The sequence below is a fragment of the Podarcis bocagei genome (genome assembly GCF_964188305.1).
Source record: "Podarcis bocagei genome assembly, chromosome: 18".
NCBI classification, from domain to species: Eukaryota; Metazoa; Chordata; class Lepidosauria; order Squamata; family Lacertidae; genus Podarcis; species Podarcis bocagei.
Genome location: NC_138144.1, coordinates 12,172,895 through 12,194,353, shown reverse-complemented (window position 1 = coordinate 12,194,353; position 21,459 = coordinate 12,172,895). Strand labels below are relative to the sequence as shown.

General features: G+C 49.1%; 1 protein-coding gene across 4 annotated transcripts in view; it reads left to right on the top strand.

Moving 5' to 3' along the window:
• Positions 1-18,333, top strand: part of DIRAS1 (DIRAS family GTPase 1) — a 94,681-nt gene extending 76,348 nt beyond the window's left edge. For all 4 annotated transcript variants that reach the window (XR_014003657.1, XR_014003658.1, XR_014003659.1 and 1 more), the window contains exon 3: positions 18,300-18,333. The gene's annotated coding sequence lies outside the window, so the exon portion shown is untranslated. The remainder of the gene's footprint in view (positions 1-18,299) is intronic.
• Positions 18,334-21,459: the final 3,126 nt, after the last annotated feature.

The window sequence follows — 21,459 nt, the reverse complement described above, 5'->3', positions numbered from 1 at the left end:
AGGGCTTTTCTTCCCACCGCCAGCCTTCAGAACAGCCTTCTGAAGGCTGGCAGTGGGAAGAAAAGCCCTTGTCCCCCCCCCCAGCCTTCAGAAGAGGTCGGGGGACAGACTGAAGGCGGTTTCCCTAGGAACGCATTAATTGATTTTCAATGCATTCCTATGGGAAACCGTGCTTCGCAAGACGAAAAACTCACAAGAAGAAAAAACTTGCGGAACGAATTAATTTCGTCTTGCGAGGCACCACTGTAGTCAGCATGGATTTCTGAAAAATAAGTCACCATCAGAGCACTTCTGACATATGGTTGTCAAGCCTCTGCTTAAAGACCTCCAAAGTAGGAGACTCCACCACACTCCTTGGCAGCAAATTCCACTGTCGAACAGCTCTTACTGTCAGGAAGTTCTTCCTAATGTTTAGGTGGAATCTTCTTTCTTGTAGTTTGGATCCATTGCTCCGTGTCCGCTTCTCTGGAGCAGCAGAAAACAACCTTTCTCCCTCCTCTATGTGACATCCTTTTATATATTTGACCATGGCTATCATATCACCCCTTAGCCTCCTCTTCTCCAGGCTAAACATGCCCAGCTCCCTTAGCCGTTCCTCATAAGGCATCGTTTCCAGGCCTTTGACCATTTTGGTTGCCCTCCTCTGGACACGTTCCAGTTTGTCAGTGTCCTTGAACTGTGGTGCCCAGAACTGAGGCTACTTCTGATTCTGCTAAATCTAAATCATTGCACCCTTTCCGCCCATCCAGCCATCCAGTAGCCTCTGATCACCTCAACTCCCTCAAAAGGTTGGTGGGGAGGAGCTGGCCTGGAGCAGCCAGGTGGACCACTGGATCTGGCCTGGGCTGAGGAAACAGAGGCAACCAGTGGCTGCCTGTTCACTCTGCATGGTCCAAAGAGACCTGGATGATCGTGAGTTGCTAAGGTCAGGCAGGAGGAGCCCCAGAGCCCTAAGGAGAGCCACACTGGCCAACCAGAAGAAGCCGCCAAGCACGACTTGAGCGCAAAAGCAGCAGCTCCTCTCCCCCCCATAATAATAAATAATAATAATAATAATAATAATAATAATAATAATAATAATAATAATAATAATAAATTTTATTTATATCCCGCCCTCCCCAGCCGAAGCCGGGCTCAGGGCGGCTAACAACAATCAAATAATCAAACAATCAAATAATCCAAAATTCTAAAACATTTCATTATAAAAATTAATTAAAATCAAATTAATGGCAACCGTTAAGCAAAATTCTGTGCAGGTTGCCAGAGGAGGGAGTCAGGCTGGGCCCTGACCAAAGGCCTGGTGGAACAACTCTGTCTTGCAGGCCCTGCGGAAAGATGTCAGGTCCTGCAGGGCCCTAGTCTCTTGTGACAGAGCGTTCCACCAGATTGGAGCCGCAGCCGAGAAGGCCCTGGCTCTAGTTGAGGCCAGCCTAACCTCTCTGTGGCCTGGGACCTTCAGGATGTTTTTATTTGCAGACCGTAGGTTCCTCTGTGGGGCATACCAGGAGAGTCGGTCCCGTAGGTACGAGGGTCCTAGGCAGTATAGGGCTTTAAAGGTTAAAACCAGCACCTTAAACCAGATCCTGTACTCCACCGGGAGCCAGTGCAGCTGGTGTAGCACCGGATGAATGTGATCCCGCAGCGAAGACCCCGTAAGGAGTCTCGCTGCGGCATTCTGCACCTGCTGGAGTTTCTGGGTCAGTCTCAAGGGCAGCCCCACGTAGAGCAAGTTACAATAATCCAGTCTGGAGGTGACCGTCGCGTGGATCACAGTGACTAGGTCAGGGCGAGAGAGATAAGGGGCCAACTGCTTAGCTTGGCGGAGATGAAAAAATGCCGCCTTTGTTATAGCTGCAATCTGCGTCTCCATAGAGAGGGAGGTATCAAAGATTACACCCAAACTCTTAACGGACGGTGCTGGCACTAATTGCACCCCCGCAAGAGATGGGAGTTGCCCCCCCAATCCCATATCGTCCCGTCCCAGCCAGAGGACCTCTGTCTTCGAAGGATTTAACTTCAACCGGCTTCCACGTAACCATCCAGCCACAGCTTCCAAACATCTGGTCAGTGTGTCTGGGGCCGAGTCAGGATGGCCATCCATCAACAGATAGTTGGGTGTCATCGGCATACTGATGGCAGCCCAGCCCAAAACTCCGGACAAGCTGGGCGAGGGGGCGCATAAAGATGTTAAAAAGCATCGGGGAGAGTATCGCACCCTGAGGCACTCCACACACCAAGGAGTGGCGCGATGACAATTCCCCCCCAAGCGCCACCCTCTGTCCCCGACCAGAGAGAAACGAGCGCAGCCATTGAAGGACTGTGCCCTGGATCCCCACGTCAGCAAAGCGGTGGTTCAGGAGTTCGTGATCGACCATGTCGAAGGCTGCTGACAGGTCTAGAAGAATCAGCAGCCCCGACCCGCCTCGATCCAGCTGCCTGCAGAGATCATCTGTTAGGGCGACCAGAGCCATCTCGGTCCCATGACCAGCGTGGAAGCCAGACTGGAATGGATCCAGAGCCGATGTTTCATCCAGAAACCTACCAAGCTGTTCAGCAACCGCTCTCTCAATCACCTTACCCAGGAATGGAAGATTCGAAACCGGGCGGTAATTGGATAGATCTAGAATCATAGAATCATAGAATATGAATAGTTGGAATAGACCACAAGGGCCATCGAGTCCAACCCCTGCCAACCAGGAAACACCATCAGAGCACTCCTGACATATGGTTGTCAAGCCTCTGCTTAAAGACCTCCAAAGTAGGAGACTCCACCACACTCCTTGGCAGCAAATTCCACTGTCGAACAGCTCTTACTGTCAGGAAGTTCTTCCTAATGTTTAGGTGGAATCTTCTTTCTTGTAGTTTGGATACATTGCTCCGTGTCCGCTTCTCTGGAGCAGCAGAAAACAACCTTTCTCCCTCCTCTATGTGACATCCTTTTATATATTTGAACATGGCTATCATATCACCCCTTAACCTCCTCTTCTCCAGGCTAAACATGCCCAGCTCCCTTAGCCGTTTCCAGGCCTTTGACCATTTTGGTTGCCCTCCTCTGGACACGTTCCAGTTTGTCAGTGTCCTTCTTGAACTGTGGTGCCCAGAACTGGACACAGTACTCCAGGTGAGGTCTGACCAGAGCAGAATACAGTGGCACTATTACTTCCCTTGATCTAGATGCTATACTCCTATTGATGCAGCCCAGTATTGCATTGGCTTTTTTAGCTGCCGCGTCACACTGTTGGCTCATGTCAAGTTTGTGGTCAACCAAGACTCCTAGATCCTTTTCACATGTACTGCTCTCAAGCCAGGTGTCACCCATCTTGTATTTGTGCCTCTCATTTTTTTTTTTGCTCAAGTGCAATACTTTACATTTCTCCCTGTTAAAGTTCTTCTTGTTTGTTTTGGCCCAGTTCTCTAATCTGTCAAGGTCGTTTTGAAGTGTGATCCTGTCATCTGGGGTGTTAGCCACCCCTCCCAGTTTGGTGTCATCTGCAAATTTGATCAGGATGCCCTTGAGTCCATCATCCAAGTCGTTGATAAAGATGTTGAATAAGACTGGGCCCAAGACAGAACCCTGTGGCACCCCACTAGTCACTCTTCTCCAGGATGAAGAGGAACCATCGATGAGCACCCTTTGGGTTTGGTCAGTCAGCCAGTTACAAATCCACTGAGTGGTAGCATAGTCAAGACCGCATTTTACCAGCTTCTTTACAAGAATATCATGGGACACCTTGTCAAATGCCTTGCTGAAATCAAGGTAGGCTACATCCACTGTGTTCCCTTTATCTACCAGGCTTGTAATTCTGTCAAAAAATGAGATCAGGTTAGTCTGGCATGATTTATTTTTCAGAAATCCATGCTGACTATTGGTGATCACAGCATTCCTTTCTAGGTGCTCACAGACTGTTTGCTTAATGATCTGCTCCAGAATCTTCCCTGGTATTGACGTCAGACTGACTGGGTGATAATTATTTGGGTCCTCTCTTTTCTCCTTTTTGAAAATAGGGACAACATTTGCCCTCCTCCAGTCTGCCGGGACTTTGCCTGTTCTCCAGGAATTCTCAAAGATGACTGCCAGTGGTTCTGAGATCACATCTGCCAGTTCTTTTAATACTCTTGGATGCAGTTCATCTGGCCCTGGAGACTTGAATACATCTAAACTAGCCAAGTATTCTTGTACTATCTCCTTAGTTATTCTGGGCTGTGTTTCCTTTGCTGAATCATTTGCTCCAAATTCTTCAGGTCGGGCATTGTTTTCTTTATCGGAGAAGACTGAGGCAAAGAAGGCATTGAGGAGTTCAGCCCTTTCTGTGTCCCCTGTTTGCATTTCACCATCTTCTCCTCTGAGTGACCCCACTGTTTCTTTGTTCTTCTTTTTGCTACGAACATACCCATAAAAGCCTTTTTTGTTGCTTTTAACCTCTCTAGCAAGCCTGAGTTCATTCTGTGCTTTAGCTTTTCTGACTTTGTGTCTACACGTGCTGGCTATTTGTTTGAATTCCTCTTTGGTGGTTTCCCCCCTTTTCCATTTTTTTTACACATCCTTTTTTAATCTTAACTCAGTTAAAAGTTCTTTAGATAGCCACCCTGGCTTCTTTAGGCGCCTTCCATGTTTCTGTCTCATTGGTATTGCCTGACGTTGTGCTTTTACTATCTCCCTCTTAACAAACTCCCAGCCATCATGAACTCCCTTTCCTTTTAGTATTACTGTCCATGGGATCTCACCCAGCACTTCCCTAAGTTTTATGAAGTCGGCTTTCTTAAAGTCAAGAAATTGAGTCCTAGTATGCTTGGCTGCTCCTTTCCGCTGTATAGTAAACTTCAGAAGAGCATGATCACTCGCGCCTAATTATCCTTCCACTTCTACCCCACTAACCAGGTCATCAACATTGGTTAGGACCAGATCTAAAATGGCTGTTCCTCTTGTTGCTTCTCCCACTTTCTGGACAATGAAGTTGTCTGCAAGGGCAGTGAGGAATCTGTTTGACCATATGCTCTTGGCTGAGTTTGACATCCAACAAATATCCGGGTAATTGAAGTCCCCCATTACTACTATCTCCCTTCCTTTTGCATGCTTGGCCATCTGTTCCAGGAAGGCATCATCTATGTCCTCCGTTTGGCTTGGGGATCTATAGTAAACTCCCACAATGAGAAAAAATAAAAAAATTCCTTCCAGTAGCACCTTAAAGACCAACTAAGTTAGTTCTTGGTATGAGCTTTCGTGTGCATGCACACTTCTTCAGATTCCCACAATGAGGTCTCTGTTATTCTTCTCTCCCTTAATTTTGACCCAAATGCTCTCACTTTGGCTTTGAGGTTCTAAATCTTGGATCTCTTCACAGGTATACACATCCCTGACATATAACGCCACTCCTCCTCCTTTCTTGTCTGGTCTGTTTCTCTGAAATAGATTGTATCCCTCCATTATTACATTCCAATCGTGGGACATATCCCACCAGGTTTCAGTGATGCCTATTATGTCATATTTAGTTTGCTGTACCAAGAGCTCAAGCTCATCTTGTTTATTTCCCATGCTTTGCGCATTAGTGTACAGACATTGAAGTCCATTAATCATTCCCCCGTGTCTCTTATTTAAGGATTTTTTCCTCCCACCACTAGGTCTGCATGCTGTTTGCTCCATTTGGTCTATGACATTTGGATGATCATCTTCATCAATTGATAGACTCCTACCTTCAGGAGCACTGTCTCCCTCCCCCACATTAGTCAGTTTAAAGCCCTCCTGATGAGGTTTCTGAGATTTTTGGCAAAAACATTTCTCCCAACCGTTGTGAGGTGCAGCTCATCGCTTGCCAGAAGTCCATCTTCAATAAACTGCAGTCCGTGATCTAAGAATCCAAACCGTTCCTGTTTACACCATTTGCGAAGCCAGCTGTTCACTTCCACTATTTTTCCCTCTCTCCCTGGGTCACGTCGTTCAACTGGGAGGACAGATGAGATGACAATTAGTGCATTTAATTGCTTCAATTTCCTGCCCAGAGCCTCGTAGTCTCTTTTGATCTTCTGGAGGCTATTGCTTGCAGTTTCATTGGTTCCCACGTGAACCAAGAGGAAGGGGTACTTGTCAGTGGGTTTTATGATTCCTTGCAGTCGTTCAGCTACATCTTGGATCTTAGTCCCGGGGAGACAGCACACCTCCCGAGACATCTTGTCAGGCCCACAGATCACTGCTTCTGTTCCCTTCAGTAGGGAATCCCCTATCACCACTACACGCCTCCTCTTAGGTTTGGTCGGGGTTCTTCCGTGAGCTGTCCGTTCCAAGGTCGCCTGCACATTCCCTGAGGACTGACTTTACTGCTCGTCTTCATATACCTGATCGACTGTAATAAGGGAGAGATCCTCAAATGGAGTCTGCTCTTCGTCTTCCATGCTAGGGGAGAGGACCTCAAAGCGATTGCGTATTTCTAAACAATCAGAGTGAACCCTGGGCCTCCTACTTCTTTGAGTCACGTTTCTCCATATATCTGGCTCCTGTGTTGGTGAACTAGCCTCCTTCTCAGGGGAGTCCCCTGTCTCCTCCTTAGTGGAGACGGTGTGCTTTGTTGCTTCCAAGAAGAGCTCCAGCTCTCTAATTCTTTGGAGCGTAGCTACACGTTCCTCCAGTTGCTGGACTTTGTCTTCTAAGAGGGCAATCAACATACAATTGCTGCAGGTAAAGCTGCCTGCAACCTTTGGCAAGATGGCAAACATTGCGCGGGAACCGCAGGCGACTGCAGCTGTTCCCTCACCCTCCATCTTGAAAACGTGTCGTTGGGGGTGGCTACAGTGGTCCTCCATCTTAAAAAGCGTGAAGACAGGACAAATAACTCCCCCCACAAAAAAACCTAGGTCTCCCCCAACAAACGTTTGAGACTAGCTCCCCTAAATCTAAAAGATGGAGCAAACTGCGCGCGCCGCTGCCCTGCAAGCTCTGATAAGCTCCTCCCACAGCTAATCACCTGCCTCAACAGAAACCCTGCCCCCCTGACCTTTGCACAGGGAGAGCAGCTAATCAGCCACAAAGAAACACACACACACAAGAAAACCCTTTTTGCTCCTTCAACTGCTGCCCTGCAAGCTCAAGGGATCTAAGGGATCTAATGATGTTTTCTTTAAGAGCGGGCGCACCACTGCCTCCTTCAATTCCCCTGGAAATATCCCGGTGCCAAGGGACAAATTGATGATATCCCCCAGGGGGGCCCGCACCTCGTCTGGACACACTCTAAGCAGCCAAGACGGGTACAGGTCAAGAGGACAGGTGGTGGGCTTTCCAGCTCGGAGGAGTCTGTCCACATCGGCTGGGGATATCTGGTCAAAGTGGTCCAATACTGGACCCGAGGACAGTCGAGGGGCCTCCAGTTCCTTTATTGTATCCAAATTGGCAGGGAGGTCATGGCGGAGCAACAGGACCTTCTCCGCAAAAAAGGTCGCAAATGCCTCACAGCTGTGTGTCAGATTGTTATTTAAATTTGGCTGTCCTTCAAGGGACGTTAAAGACCTAATTATACTAAATAATTGCGCCGGGCGAGAGCTAGCAGATGCAATGGAGGCCCAGAAGTAAGACTTCTTAGCGGCCTTCACTGCCATCTCATAGGTTTTCAGAAAAACCCTATAAGATGTTCTTGAGGCTCCATCACGGGCACCCTGCCATACTCGCTCTAGCCATCTGAGGTCCCGCTTCATTTTCCGAAACTCCTCGGTAAACCAGGGAGCCCGGTTTCTGCAGAGTCGCATAGGGCACTTAGGTGCGATCTCATCTCTGGCTGCCAGGAGCTGGATATTCCAGCCCTCAACAAGCTCAGTCAATGAGTCGCCAGGGGGAGCAAGGTCCCGCAAGGCTTGACGGAATCTATCAGGGTCCATTAGCCTCTGCGGGCGAGCCCAAATCGGCCTGCCACCTAAGCAGGGTGGGGGTGGAAAGTCAACCCTGGCTTTCAGAGCGTAGTGATCAGACCATGGCACCTTCATCGAAGGAGACATGATCACATCTATACCTACGCCAAAGATCAAATCCAGCGTGTGGCCTGCTTGATGTGTGGGGCCCGAAACAAACTGGGAGAGCTCTAGTGTCGCCATGGAAGACACCAGGTCCAGAGCCTGTGAGTAGGGAGTGGCATCAGCATGGATGTTGAAGTCCCCCAATACCAATAGGTTAGGGAACTCCAAGGCCCAGCCGGCCACCGCCTCCAATAGGCCTGACAGGGTGGCTGCTGGTGCGCTAGGTGGCCGGTACACCAGCCAGACAGCCAAGCTCACCTCAGAGCCCCGCACTAGGCCAACACATTCAATGCCGGGGATCGATGGCGATGGTAGAGCCCTGAAAGAACAATCTTCCCGAATTAATACTGCCACCCCTCCCCCCCGGCCCACAGTCCGTGACTGGTGGAGGACGGAGAAACCCGGGGGCGCCATCTCTCGTAAGGTAACGGTTTCCCCTTCGCGCACCCAGGTCTCCGTCACACAAGCCAGGTCGACCCCCTGCGAGGTAAAGAAATCTCGCAGAGTGGCGGTTTTGTTGCCTATAGACCTGGCATTGCACAGCACCAGTGACGGAGGTGAGTAATCCTTGCTCACCCTACCCTCGTCCCTCGGGATGGGGCGCAGATTGGAAGGGGTACGAGCATATCCGTATCTCGATCCCCTTCGCCTATGACATCTGCCCCCACCGCCATACCTCCCTCGCCCCTCCACGGTAGCAATCCCAAGCCTCATACAAGCCTCCATTTACAAAATAGAAAACAAACCAAACCAAAAACAATTATACCTAAACAAAACCAATCCCCACCCCAAACCACAATAAAACGGAACAAAATAAAAATACATAAATAAAAACCACTGTTCACGGTGGTACAACAAAGTAAAAACACCTTTAAAACACTTTGAAACATTTTGAACATTTGCTGCAGCAGCACCAGTGTCCTTAAAACTGTAGCGGAGGTGAGTCTGGGCCCCGTCCCCTAGGCCAGGTGGAGTTAGCCTGAGGAGGGAGCGGCCTTCCCCAACACTCACGGTGCAGCAGCAGTCCCCAGCAGCCGGTCTCATTCGGAGGCATTCGCTGCCTCTGACTCCCAGCAGCCATCAGGGCTGGCTCCTTTGGCCTGGCGCTTGTGGGCTCCTGCTGGGGACCCTTCACCCCAGTACAGAGGAAGGGGCTGCTCCGCTTGCAGGGTGGATGAAAGCGGCAGGGCCCTGTGGAATGTGCGAGAGGCACCGAGTGTGTGCGAGAGTGATCGCATCTTGTGTGACTCACGCCTGTCCTTTTCCACAATGGTGATAGGGTGATGCTGTCGCTATGGGGAACCCCTTGCCAAGCTGCATTGGCTGCGTGGGCATCCCAGGGCTCCCCAGCTTAGCGGGTGCAGGTGGGTGATGTGGTTTTCTCTCCTGCGTCATCACACGGCCACCATGGCCTCCCCACTGCACCCCCCCAACCTTCTTGAATGTTCTCGTACAAAGCTGCAGAAAGGACAGAAATGCTCTTGGGCAGCTGTGCCCTGCGCAAATCCCTCTTTCTTTTGCTTTCTTTGTGGCGGGGGGAGAGATGGGGGGAAAGAAAGAAAGGGGCTATTGTCTCCAGTGATTTCTGTGTCTTCCCTTGCTATGGGACTTTTGAGATTTGTGGAGCAGGGAGCAAGAGGCCCCTGGACCCTACAGGGCGTCTCTGCCCAGAAGAGCAACTGCCCCATTCCTTCTCTCACCACTGATCACTCAAGGCAATTCCTGCAGCCAGGCGGGTGCCAAGGCTGAGAGGGGGGTCTTGTCGTCTGGGCAGCCCAGGACCCCCAGTCACACGGCCCAGGCTGGTGCCCCAAGGAGGTCACTTTGGTGCTGCTCGCACAGCGATTTGGCTTCACCACTGGAGGCACACTCCTTTGTCTCTTGAGACAGGCGGATGCCAACCACCTCACTGAGCTCTGTCATGGATCATGGAAACACAGGCAGGTCAATGTGTCCCTCTTGCTCAGCATGGCCTACTTTGGCTGGCAGCAGTGCCTTCGCTCTCCCAGCCCTGCAGGAAACCAGCAAAATGGACATGAGCCTGAGAGCCATTCTCAGAACTGTGGAGGCAGAGCACATCCTGACTCGGAGCCACTGATAGCCTTTTTCTCCATAAGTTTGACTAATCCTCTTTTAAAGCCATCCCAGTGGCGGCCTTCGCTGCCTCCTGTGGCAGGGAGTTCCACAGTTTAACTGTGCTGTGCAAAGAAGTTTATCCGCCCTGAATCTTCTGATGTTTAGGGTGTCGCCAAGTTGCAGCATTACAAGAAAACTTTTCTCTCTCTGCTTCCTCCACTCCATGTATGACCTTACAAACTTCTGTCATGTTGCTGCGTCTGACCGGACACCTTGAGAAAAGCAGGGTGCCGGATTCGATGGAGCTCCCCTTGGCCCGACCCTTTTTTTTAAAAAAAAAATGATATTTATTACTTTTCCAACAATTTAAACACAACACAACAAACAAACAAAAACAAAAAAAGAACAATACAATACAAAAACACTAAATAACACTGACACATTAAACTAACATAACCAAACAAAAACAGTTTAAAACACATTCCGTATCTTATCTTTCATTCTTTTATTTCCACGACCTCCCCACACCTCCCTTTTTGTATTCCACTTCTATTAGTTGTTTCAGCAATTCCTTTCCATCTTCCTCTGTTTTCTATCCTATAATTATCTTAACACATTCTAACCTTATTTTTCCTTTAATACTCTATTAATCTATTTATACTTATTTCCTTATAACATTTCTACTGAAGCCATATCACTTCATTCCAACATTCTTCTAACATTCATTAATTTTACAGTGTTTCTGTAAATAGTCTTCTTTTTCCAGTCTTCTTCCACCGACTCTTCTCCCTGGTCTCGGATTCTGCCAGTCATTTCCGCCAGTTCCGTATAGTCCATCAACTTCATCTGCCATTCTTCCCTGGTGGGTAAATCTTGTGTCTTCCAATACTTCACGTTAAGTATTCTTGCTGCTGTTGTTGCATACATAAAAAAAGTTCTACCCTTCTTTAGCACCAATTGGCCGACCATGCCCAGGAGAAAGGCCTCTGGTTTCTTCAGGAAGGTATATTTAAATACCTTTTTCATTTCGTTCTAAATCATCTCCCAGAATGTCTTAATCCTTGGGCATGTCCACCAAAGGTGAAAAAATGTACCTTCAGTCTCATTACGTTTCCAACATTTATTGTCGGGCAAGTGGTATTTTTTTTCTAGCTTGACTGGTGTCATGTACCACCTATAAATCATTTTCATTGAATTTTTTCTTAGGGCATTACATGCCGTAAATTTCATACCTGTGGTCCATCCCAGTCAGCCATCATTATGTTATGTCCAACATCTTGTGCCCATTTAATCATAGCTGATTTCACAGTTTCATCCTGAGTGTTCCATTTCAACAACAAGTTATACGTTCGTGACAAATTCTTGATTTTTGGATCTAACAATTCTGTTTCCAATTTTGATTTTTCCATCTGGAAACCAACTTTTTTGTCCAATTTATATGCCTCCATTATTTGGTAATAATGGAGCCAATCTCGCACTTTGTTTTTCAATTTTTCAAAGCTCTGCAATGAATTTTAACAGGGAGAAATGTAAAGTATTGCACTTGGGCAAAAAAAATGAGAGGCACAAATACAAGATGGGTGACACCTGGCTTGAGAGCAGTACATGTGAAAAGGATCTAGGAGTCTTGGTTGACCACAAACTTGACATGAGCCAACAGTGTGACGCGGCAGCTAAAAACGCCAATGCAATTCTGGGCTGCATCAATAGGAGTATAGCATCTAGATCAAGGGAAGTAATAGTGCCACTGTATTCTGCTCTGGTCAGACCTCACCTGGAGTACTGTGTCCAGTTCTGGGCACCACAATTCAAGAAGGACACTGACAAACTGGAACGTGTCCAGAGGGCGGCAACCAAAATGGTCAAAGGCCTGGAAACGATGCCTTATGAGGAACGGCTAAGGGAGCTGGGCATGTTTAGCCTGGAGAAGAGGAGGTTAAGGGGTGATATGATAGCCATGTTCAAATATATAAAAGGATGTCACATAGAGGAGGGAGAAAGGTTGTTTTCTGCTGCTCCAGAGAAGCGGACACGGAGCAATGGATCCAAACTACAAGAAAGAAGATTCCACCTAAACATTAGGAAGAACTTCCTGACGGTAAGAGCTGTTCGACAGTAGAATCTGCTGCCAAGGAGTGTGGTGGAGTCTCCTACTTTGGAGGTCTTTAAGCAGAGGCTTGACAACCATATTTCAAGAGTGCTCTGATGGTGTTTCCTGCTTGGCAGGGGGTTGGACTCGATGGCCCTTGTGGTCTCTTCCAACTCTATGATTCTATGATTCTATGATTCTGTCTCCATCTTGTTCTAGAATTTCCCAATATTTCGGCCATTTGGCCTCCATATTGAGTTTTTTCTGTGCCTTCACTTCCATTGGTGACAACCATCCCCCCCCCCGGCCTGATCCTGTGCAGAGTTCCCCGTGCCTCACCATGTTCTGCTTTGGAGGTGCTCTGCCTCTGATGTGCAAGTGGGCCGTGTGCTGCTGCTGCTGCTGCTGCACTCATGCCCCATTTGCTGGCTTCCCCTGGGTTGGCGTCTGGCTGGACACCACGGTGGGGGACCCAGGAGGCTGTGCTCAATGGAGCCCCTTTGGGCAGCGCTCAGCATAGGGCCTGTGTACTATGGGATGCCTGCTGCTGCGCCTCCTGAAGGATGCCCCTTTGCAGACCTTGAGCCGCCCAGAACTTGCACTCTGCTTCCACTGCCAGCTGCTCGGAGGAACCTTCTCTTTGCTGCTTCTCCTCCTCTGATAGCAGAAAGCGGAGGTTGCCCTCAGATATTGTGGCTGGAGACAGACAGCACCTTCCTCTCCCATCTCCTTGGCTGGCTCTCGGCGCTTTTCTCCCCTCTGCTCTTGCTGCTCCTCTCTGTCTGTTCAGCACATGCTGCACCAAGGCTGTAATTACGTTTCCAGAGCTCGTGAGAAAATGCTGGACTGCCTGTATATCTTCTCTCCTTTCTGCTTGCTTTCTCTCTTCTTCTTTTCTTAATCAGCAAGTATCAGTGATACAGATCTCAACAGCTTTACAAAAGGAGGGTGCCATTGGATTAGCAATCGCCTGGCACCAGCAGTGGTGATGGTGTTTTTAATCCTTGCTTCTCTACGTTTTGACTTGCTCTCTTGGCTGCAGAAGATGGGGCTTCATTTGCAGGCAGGCAGTGATCCTGCATAAGTACGGTATATTCAGTTGAAAGGGGGTGGCACGGTGGAAGGGGGCCTAGGGCACGGAATTCAGCTTGCAAGAAATGAGAGCATGGTTTGTGGGGGGTGTTTTTAAGCAAGGCACTGGCCCAGGAGACTTCGGAGGTGATGGGCAAACGGATTTTTGAGGGGCTCAGCTTAGCTCTGCCTGGCCCCAGATCTGTTGGTCAGCTGCATGCAGGAGGCCTCTGGTGTCTCCAGGCAGGACTGGGAAGAGAATCTGCTGCAGACAGCACCAAGCTAGACAGACCCATTGTCCAACTTGCTATAAGGCTGTGCTTCCTGCAGTATTTAAATCAGCCTTTCACCCAGAAACATGACTAGAACCTTGTTTTATGAGCTGCAGGTCGGTGGTGCAGCACTTGCTCAGCATGCCAGTTCAATCCTCAGCTCCTCCAGGTAAGGCTGGCAGAGGCTGCCGTACTCTGAAACCCCAGAGAGCCGTTGCTGGGTGGACTCCAGTGGTCTTACTTGGTTTAAGGCAGTGTCCTGCATCCATCCCGGCAGGAGCAACGTAGATTTGCACCATACCTGCAGCCAGTGGAGAATCCAGCGGTTCTGCCCAGAGTCTGGGGTTTACCTTGGTGCAGCAACACTCAGGCCACTCTGCCGCTTAGTGGAAGGCTATTATTATTATTATTATTATTATTATTATTATTATTATTATTATTATTATTATTATTTATTTATTCACTTTAAATACCCCCCTTCATCTGAAGATCTCAGGTCTCACAAAATACAAATACAGGATAAAAACACAAAAGAAATAGTTAAAGCCAAAACAAAACAATACCCCCTCCCTGCCCAAAGAACATGTAAAAGCCGTAGAATATTAATCAGCCAAAGGTCTGGGAGAAGAGGAATGTTTTTTCCTAGCACATAAAAATATATAATGAAAGCACCAGGCAAACCTCTCTGGGGAGAGCATTCCACAAATGGGGAGCCACCACAGAAAAGACCTGTTCTTAGGTTGCCACCCTCCGGACCTCACCTGGAGGCGGCACATGAAGAAGGGCCTCAGAAGATGATTTCAGGGTCCAAGTCGGCTCATATGGGGAGAGGCAGCCCTTGAGGTATTGCAGCCCTGAGCCGTTTAGGGCTTTACAGGTCAAAAGAAGCACTTTGAATTAGAAAACTAATTGGTAGCCAGTGCAGTCAGATCAGTGCAAAATGCTCCCGCTTTCTTGCCCCGGTGAGAAGCCTAGCCGCTGAATTCGGCAGCAGCTGAAGTTTCCGATCTGTCTTCAGAGGCCTTGCAGTACTTTGTGTTGCATATTGTTTTTAGCATATAGTTGACAAGTGCGTTCAACCCAAAAGCAAGCTTCAGAAAGGATGTGAGATGTGTTTTCTCGGACATTCCCCCCATCCTCCAACCACTATGGGGGGGGGGGGATTCTGATGCTCTGCCTGCAATGAGCCAGGGCTGCCCACCGTTGGAGGCAGGATCCTTGCCTTGGTGGGCCTGCTTGGGGTCTGGCCCTCTCATTCCCATCTCGCAAGCATGCAGTGGAGAGAAAGGGGGCTGAAGCACATTTTGCAGGCAGGGCAAGCAAGGAGGAAGAGCATTGCTTCATTTTTGTTCCTGAATCTGCCTTAAATGATCCTTTGGGGAAGGGCAAGGAGCTGGCCCAACCCCTTTGCTCCCCTTGTTGTTCTTGGCGGGGGGGGGGGGATTCATCACAGGTGAGGTTCAAGGTTCATGCTGCAGAATCTGTTTTCCCATCAGGCAGGCGGCAATAACACAGCATCCCTCCTCTCTTTCCGTGTGGAATAGTTCAGGGCGTTGGGGCGGTAAAATTCCATATGTTGCCCAGGCTGATCCCCCCCTCCTCCCAGGTCTGCTCTGTTCCAGCTTATCGGAAAACATCTGGCACTGCTGCGCTCCCTCCTCCCTTGACACGCCTGGGGCAACCGAATAGGCAGTCCTCCAAGGCCTTTGCTCTGTGCCAGGTGGGTCGGGGGCCACCATTTTCCAGGGCTGCCTGTTGCCCCAGAGACTCCTCTGTGTTTTTCCAATATTCACATGCCTTTGCAATCTCTATATCCTGCCCTGCCCTGTAACTTTGTGAGGAGCAAAAATGGTTGGACGCAGGCATGTGGAACGCTGCAGTATCCCCTGAGGGGTTTTCAGTCTGGCTCCTGAAAGGGCACCACAGCAGCCAAAACAGCCCCAGGCTCTACCCAGAACCGTCAGCCATCCTGCACTGGGTTCCTGAGTGTCTCATGGCAGCAGCCCCAAAGCTGGAGTGGCCAATCAGGGCAGAGGAGGAGGTGGCGGCGGCGGCGGCAGTGGCCCAAGGCTAGGGGAAGCCGTGGCCTGGCGTGGCATCAGGTTGCTCAAGGTGAGCCCATGCCAGACCTGAGCTTCTCCTCTCCAGCTTTCACAGCCACAGGGCCTCGGATTGCACTCGCATTCAGCAATCAAGCAGCGGCTCAGTTCCTGGTTGTTGCACTGTCTCAGCCTTGCCTGCAGCTCACCTGCTCCCTGAACAGGCCCGCCTTGAATTGGGTGCCAGGATTGGGAGCCTGATTTCCCACCTGTGCACAGCAGCTGGAGCATCTGGCTCAGGGGTAGGCAACCTACGGCCCGGGGACCGGATCCGGCCCAATTGCCTTCTCAGTCTGGCCTGCGGACGGTCCGGGAATCAGCGTGTTTTTACATGAGTAGAATGTGTTCTTTTATTTCAAATGCATCTCTGGGTTATTTGTGGGGCATAGGAATTTGTTCACCCCCCCCCCAAATATAATCTGGCCCCCACATGGTCTGAGGGATGGTGGACTGGCCCATGGCTGAAGAAGGTTGCTGACCCTTGATCTGGCTCCATTTGGGGTGGGTAGGCTGGGCAGGCCCCTTTTGTGGCCTGTCTCTTTTCCTTCTTAGAAAACGTGGCAGCCGTTTTCTGCCTTGCCACATCAACAGCCATTTGCGGTGGGTGCCCATGGCACTTCCTCAGGATGGCAAATGGGCCCATTGCCCCCACCCAAAGAAGGCAGGGGGGGACCCCTCAGCTGGAGCTTCTGGATTCCCATGAAGGAGACGTGTTCTGGTGGGCATCTCCGGTAGTGAGGAAGGGGAAGCCAGAAAGTCTGGGCTCCCTGTCACAGCCAAATCCCAGTCCGTCTCTCCCTAACAAGCCACATGCGCGGGCCACCTTAAGCCGTGGCTTGTTGCTGGAAAGCTGGGCTATCGCTCCCAGCTCCCTCCAGCTCTTTTTCCGAGGCACCAGGGCAGGGGCGTTGTTGGCTTTCCTGCTTTGGGCTTCACCCTGCTTGCTCCCACCGCCTGCCTGCCTGCCCGCCCTCCCTCCTTGCCTTGCAAAGGAGAAAGAGAGAGACTTCCCTACAAGGCAGGCCAGGCACACTTCTGAACTCCACCCCCTGCCTGTGAGTCATCCCTTTTGTTGTGAAGCATTTGCATCCCTGGAGTAATGTCCTTCCAGTGACGCCTGGCAAAGGAATTTCAGGCACGAGGAGAATGTCTGCTCTGTGGGGCCAGGGGGTGGGGGTTTTTTTGGGGGGGGGACCCAAAGCACACTGGGTCTCTCTGCCACTGCCCATACTGCCATTGCCTCACAGCTTCCTGCACAGCATGCGTGGGTTTTCCCCTCTTGCCTCTCAGGAGCTGCTCCTGAGTCAAAACTCAGACCAGTGGGGCAGAGAGAGACTGAGCAATCTGCAGATATCTAGGGCCCAGGGCCTGTCATCTCGCCAGGCAGTTCCTGAGCCTCTCTTCTCTCTCTGCCTTGCAGGGGCCCAGGGACCTGAAATGTGTGGGAAGCGGGGGGACGGGGACGGATGCTACCATGCTGCTCTACCTCGCAGGGTTGCTGAAAAGATAGCAAGAGGCTGTTATGTGGAGAGTCTCATGCTCCAGGCAGCCCTGTGTGGACAGCATTGCCAAGCAGTCACCTGGCTCGGCAGTCAGTTGCTCTGAAACAGCTACCCCCCTCCCCCCTCTTGGCTCTGCAAAATTTGTGCCTTGCAGCTGCTCTGAAGAAGTCACCTGATGCCTCGGGGTGGTGTTGGTCAAGCAGCCAGGGCCAGGCTGAGCTTAATGGACCCAATTATAGAAGTCTGTCTGTCTGTCTGTCTGTCTGTCTACCTATCTATCTATGGGATGTATGAGGTGTTAGGGTAGGGTAGTACCTCTGGTGGGGGCCATGTCCTCCTTCTGGGGTGGTTTGTCCACCTTGGGTCCTCTCCACCCCCATCCCCCGGCACTCAGCTCTCACCTGCGGCTCCTAGAAGCTGTCAGCAGGTGACAGTGGCCACAGTCCCAGGAAACAGCTTTGACTGGCCAGCTGAACCAGGTGAGGGGAGCCAAGGGGTCTCAGACTCTCGATGAGTTAGGGGCTTCTGCATGCAAAGACAGGCTCCTGAGGACGGAGTGGACGAGACCAAGAGGGGGTTCAGTGGTCAAGGAGGTGGTTTCTGCCCATGTGGCTTCATCCCTGGAGAAACACTCCATTGTTTCTCGAGATAAGACACATGCCAAAAACACATACACAAAGAACAGCACATACATGCACTCTGATATGCGTATATAAATGACAGCCACCCATATCAGAGCATTGAAAGCATGTGACAGATTAGCATGTGCCAACCACTATCCCAGGGAAGGGAATTCTCTGGTTTGGGGCCTGCTACCAAATGGCCCTGCTGCCCCACACCCTGCCCTCCAAGTGGAGCTGGAGATCACGTCTCCTTCCCCAAATGTGCCAGTGGGGAAGTGTTTAGAGGAAGAGGCTGGGTCTGGGAGACTGGGTTCAACTCCCTTGAGCACAGGCTCTGCCTCTCTCAGCCTAACCCACCTCACGGTTGTTTTGAGGCTCGATTGATCATACAAACTCTCTCACACACACCCCAGTGTGTGTAAAAGAATTTGGGACCCCCCCTCCCCTGCTGGCATTTGGGCAACCTCCTGTCTCCCCCCCCCAAGCTCTGTGTCAGATTGATATTTATCCCCATTCAGAAAATAAAATAAAAAATGTAACCTTTCCTCTCTCTTTCTCTGTTTCCCTCTCAGGTGTGTTCCAAGGACGTTGGAAGAAAAGGTATGTTTGCAGGTGGCTGTGGAGCGGCTTCTGTAATGGGGTTTGGATTGGGATCTTATTCCTGGGCTGCCTTCTCTCTGGTGTGTTGGAGGTGGCGGTTGGTGACATTGACCTTTTTCTCTTGCCTGTGCCTAATGGACTGATCTCTGGCCGTGAAGGGGATCCAGGGACTGGGCAGACACGGATGGTTTTGCATCAGGGGAAAGGGGTCTGGTGTCTGACTCGGGAGAGGGGAGCAGCGATTTGTGGAGACCTGCAGCAGCCAGGAGGCAAGAGTCAGAGGCAAGGGAAGCTTCAGAGCTGGAGGAAGAGGAGCAGGAGGCAGACTAGGCAAGGGAAGGGATGCCCTCTCCTGCACCACTTGTCACCCAGAACCAGGAGGGGACTGACAAGGGAGGAGCAGAGGACGTTTCCATGCAGGCGCAGTCTCCCAACTGTGTATGCGCAGTCCCTCAGGGAGACACAAACTGATGGAGGGAGAGTGTGTTGAATGGTTTCTTGAAATGTAAAGGTTCATCATTGTTCCACCCGATGTGTATGTCTTTAAGGGGCCAGAGCAAGGGCCAGAGCAAAATAACGAGACCCAGCTTTACCGCTGTGAAACATAGCAGATGCTGCTGAGTTGTGTTCATCAAGCTGTGTCAGCAGTTGGGTCTAGTATATAAGGAGCAGCACCTAGCTCCTCTCCCATTACTCTGGGGGATGGGTTGGTGGTTGGGTCTGGTTTGTTGTTGATGTATTTAGTGTATTTTTTTTAAGCTGACCTAACCTCTGTGCATGTGCAGAGTTCATGTCTCAGCAAATCTTTAATACCATTTAAAATGTTGCATCTTTGGGCTAAATTACCATTTGAATAAAGGAAGGGAAGGGTAAGGAGTAGATTTTAAAAATAGGGTTAGATTTTTTTTTTAAAAAAGAAACTCAGCAATTCAAGTGTTCACCAAAGCTAGCAATAGAAGTTGGTCAAATTAAATTTCTGTTAACTCAGTTCTAAGGGATCATGTTTCCTTCTCATCTGGCCAATATTGTTTTCCTGCAGCCCAAGCAAAGGGAGCGCTTCCTTTATTTACAGGGAATTGAGAGCAGGTGTTTATTAAAAAATGTGGGCTATCATTTTGTGTGATTTCCCTCTGGTCATTCATGGAACAATCAGCCACGCCCTTATATATGGGGAAAAATGGCCAGAGTCAGAATTCATAGGATCTTTAACATTCTCAGTCGTTTCAGCCTTACCATTTGCAGACAAAATTTTCTGCCTTTTATTTATTTTTTAAGTCTATTTGCCAATACATCTGCAAAAAATTTGTAATCATTGTTTAGTAATGATATGGGTCTAATTTTTTATATTCAATCTATCAGTGTCGGGTTTGGGAATCATCGTGATATGTGCCTCCTTCCAAGTGTCTGGTATCTACCCTCCTCGCAAAATGCTGTTCATGACCTTGCATAACACCTGGATATAGATTTAATTTAATATTTAATTCCTGGATATAGATTTATATGACACTCTACATAATATGAAAGCTGATCCTGAGAATGCTTTTTTAATATCATTTTTAAAGTCATTCTTTAGTAATCAGGAATTCCAAGTGTATCCAATACCATCTGAATTGCTTGCAGAGGATCAACAATCTCTTTTATATTACCTTTCCTTAAAACCCATTCTGGTCTCTGCCTTGAAACTATTGTTGTCCTTAGAGGAGTTGCTGGTGTTGGCTATTTGCAGGTTAGTAGCGCTGCAGAGAGCTTGCTGGGGAGACCATGCATTAAAAAGGGACTCAAAAATAACTTAAACAAGGTTTTAATAACAAAAACAAAAACTCCTTTTACACTAAAGATAACAACAACAAACATGACCCAACCACCAACCCATCCCCCAGGGTAATGGGAGAGGAGCTAGGTGCTGCTCTTTATATACTAGACCCAATTGCTGACACAGCTTGATGAACACAACTCAGCAGCATCTGCTGTGTTTCACAGCTGCAAGACTGGGTCCCGTTATTTTGCTCTGGCCCTTGCTCTGGCCCCTTAAAGACACCATTCAACATTTCCCCTGCGGTTCATCATTGTGGAACAAAAACATAAAGCATATTTTGTACATGTCTTTCATGTGTAAACTTTGGAAGTGCATTTGTAAAAATGTCCGCAATTTGATTGTCACCTGGAACATATTGAAATACAATCATTTCATCAGCAATTAGTTTCTTTACAAATTCTAAGCATAACCTTAAGACTCTAGTGCGCTGCGTATTGGTTTCTGAACATAGGATAGCAAGTCCAAGCATCCAAAAGGAAGGGAGATAGTAGTAATGGGGGACTTCAATTACCCGGATATTTGTTGGACGTCAAACTCAGCCAAGAGCAAAAGGTCAAACAGATTCCTCACTGGCCTTGCAGACAACTTCATTGTCCAGAAAGTGGGAGAAGCAACAAGAGGAACAGCCATTTTAGATCTGGTCCTAACCAATGTTGATGACCTGGTTAGTGGGGTAGATGTGGAAGGATCATTAGGTGCGAGTGATCATGCTCTTCTGAAGTTTACTATACAGCGGAAAGGAGCAGCCAAGCATACTAGGACTCAATTTCTTGACTTTAAGAAAGCCGACTTCATAAAACTTAGGGAAGTGCTGGGTGAGATCCCATGGACAGCAATACTAAAAGGAAAGGGAGTTCATGATGGCTGGGAGTTTGTTAAGAGGGAGATAGTAAAAGCACAACATCAGGCAATACCAATGAGACGGAAACATGGAAGGTGCCTAAAGAAGCCAGGGTGGCTATCTAAAGAACTTTTAACTGAATTAAGATTAAAAAAGGATGTGTACAAAAAATGGAAAAGGGGGGAAACCACCAAAGAGGAATTCAAACAAATAGCCAGCACGTGTAGACACAAAGTCAGAAAAGCTAAAGCACAGAATGAACTCAGGCTTGCTAGAGAGGTTAAAAGCAACAAAAAAGGCTTTTATGGGTATGTTCGTAGCAAAAGGAAGAACAAAGAAACAGTGGGGTCACTCAGAGGAGAAGATGGTGAAATGCAAACAGGGGACACAGAAAGGGCTGAACTCCTCAATGCCTTCTTTGCCTCAGTCTTCTCCGATAAAGAAAACAATGCCCGACCTGAAGAATTTGGAGCAA